We start from the raw sequence: 3,000 nt of genomic DNA, 5'->3' as shown, positions 1-3,000 counted from the left end.
AACTGAATTTACCCCCCCCCCCCCTCCTACAGAGCATCGATCCATCCATTATCTGCCCATTATGAGCTACATATTTCCAAATTAAAATGAAAAGCTTCAAGTGACAAAACATATAAACGCACAGAAAATACTGTCTGTGAACTATAAAATTTAATTGTTGTGGCAACACTGAATAAACAGGCCAAGCCATTATGAGAATACAGTGCTCATGTGAGACTACTTAATTACTTCTTTGATATGTAGGCACATTTAAAAAATACAAATCAAAACATTTCCATGAAAAGAGGAATTGGAACTCCGTAAAAACATTTATATCTTCGGTCCACGGTCCACAACAGATAGTTTAAAATACAATGTTTGACTAAATAAATTCTTAGACATGGGTTTTATTTGAAACAATTATCATTATTTATTCTAAATATAGTGAGTTGTAAAAATAAAACATTAATCATTATTTATTAATTGCTCACCAGCACCATCAACAAATAATTAAAAATGAGGTAAATATTTCCCTAACCGGTGCACTTTTAATAGGCTGAGATTATGAAAAAGACGCTGCGTTTCAACTTAATTACTACAAAAAACGATTTACATCGGAATAAATGGTAAAAGATGCGTTATAATCACATTTTTATTCACAATTCACCCTTTTCCGCCATTTTGGACTTTGTTTTTATGGAGTGACATTGCGACTTTTTCGTTTCACTCTAAATACGCATAAATTAATTAATTAACCCAAACTAAGAACCTACCAGTGCTTGTAAATAGTTGTTTCTTGTAGTGATTGTTGAAACAAAGTGTAATTTCAGTCATCTGAAATAATCACCGAAAATGATGCATTCTTTTCATGGGTTAATTATTAATATTTTTCGAAAAGCCGTCAACAACCTAAACTGGCAGATACCTATGGCGGGAAAATCGTATGAAAATAGCCGGAAGTGTGCTAACAGACGCGCCGATTTTCTTCGGCCGGTGCTGATTTCTATTGCACTACACGCAAGGTAATTTACGTACACCGACCCCGTATGGGATCGTAAAGGCAGTATGCGAACCGGGAGCATAGCTAGCATCGGGCCCGGTAGGCGACAATAAGACGTTGCGCGCTGACAAATTGACAATTAATTATACAGGGTGTCCGAGGTCACCAAGTAACTTCGGGAGGTGATTGACGATGGTATGAGCAAAAAAGAAAAATAACTTTTTCTGAAATTCCAACTTTTTTTCCATACAAAAAGACATACCTACTAAAAATCCTTAGTGGAGGTACACACTTACCCGATAAATTCGCTGTGTGCTTGTCGAGCGCGAGACTGGTGACGTTGTTTATTATTTGTCAGTTACGCGTAAACCAGTTCGAAGTTATAACACTGGGCTTCAAAATTGTCCGTTTTATGATGTTTTAAACCAAATTCGAAGAACAAAGAGAACTGCACTAAAATAATAATACGAATTTACACTTTAAACGATAAAACATATTAATATCTTATTGAACACTTAACTAATGTCATCGCTTTTTTACTAATATAACAGATTTTCATAATGTCCACCTTCAGCTTGCATGCAAGTATGTAAACGTAAAGTGATATTATTTACAACTCGTACCTTGTTGCAAAGTGTGTTGGTGTCTTCCAACTGTAGGTATTCGTTGAAGTTTCCGTCGTTGAGAGGTATGTTGTCGTAAATGTGGATTAAAAATCCTTATCTTTTTCATGGCATGAAACGATCATTGAAGTATTCAGCTTTAAGAAGAAATAATGAATGAATCTCTTGTTACGTAATGGGTGGCCTTCAGGCCCTCTAACCCATTATCGAGTTATGTAACCCACATGTATAGTGAGTACATGTGAGGTATTTGTTTATGATATTTCTTTAAAGTAAACAAATCACAGCTGTTCTGTTACGGGGGGTAGCGGGTGTTAGTTCTAAGATCGGCCGGTCGATTTCAAATGATCCAAAAGCAATAATAATGCCGAACGCACACGCCAGCGCAATTTTTCGTTTGTAGCTGAAAAGTACATCTAAAAGTTGAAATTTCGAAAAAAGTTTTTTTTCTTTTTTACTTCTACCATCATGTAGAATCACCTCCCGAAGTTACTACACTTTCACCCCGGACACCCTGTATGACAAAAAAAAATCGTATGAACAATTCAAGTTATCAACGCGGAGGCAATTTAATATAATCTCCTTTGAAGCTTTAATTAATTTATATGTTGCTAGATTCTCATTGGGATCGAGGGGTTCCATATTCTCAGGCAAGTATTTTTTTTTTTTATTCTGTAGAATTCACTTTCAATATTTCATTCTCTCTCTCTCTGGTTTCAATCCTGGGATTGGTTTGCAGCAATTTCATCTAATCTCCTCTTCCATTCTTCCCTGTCTTGTGCGGCTCTTTTGACTTCTGCATATGATGAGCAGCGCACGTCCACCAGCAGGTCCTCCAGGTACTCTCGGCGTGGGCGTCCCCTAGAGTTGGTCCCCTCGGTCATACCCTCCATTATGACATGCAAGAGGCCTTCTTGTCGTACAACATGGCCGATCCATCTTGCACGCCTTTCAGACAAGGTCCTGAGCAGGTGCCTTCCTCCTTCGATTCTTTGGAGAACCTCCTCATTTGTAATATGGTCTCTCCAGGAAATTCCTAACAGTCTTCTATAGGACCACATCTCAAAAGCCTCTAGTCTCCGTTTATCTCTTTCGGATAGGCACCATGTTTCGCAGCCGTACATCAAGATACTCCATACATACGTCTTGATGAGGAGTATTCTCAGTTTTATGTCTATATTATTCGATTCTATTATTTCATTGTACATGTCGTATTTGGGCGCCAACGCACAACTGACTCGTACAGTTTGCAACAATCGCCCGACAGTCGGTGAATTGTCTCGCTGAAAAAACCGGCCGGTTACCGCTCGGCGACGCCGACTAGTCTTCCAGCACCTCAACAAACAGCACAACAAAAGTAAAAGCAAAGTTTAGTCGTGTGAAACATTTATGTGAATT

The sequence above is a fragment of the Hesperophylax consimilis genome, chromosome 8, assembly GCF_061612785.1.
Source record: "Hesperophylax consimilis isolate HC1 chromosome 8, BYU_Hcon_1.0, whole genome shotgun sequence".
In the NCBI taxonomy this organism is placed as follows: domain Eukaryota; kingdom Metazoa; phylum Arthropoda; class Insecta; order Trichoptera; family Limnephilidae; genus Hesperophylax; species Hesperophylax consimilis.
This window is presented reverse-complemented; position numbering follows the sequence as displayed.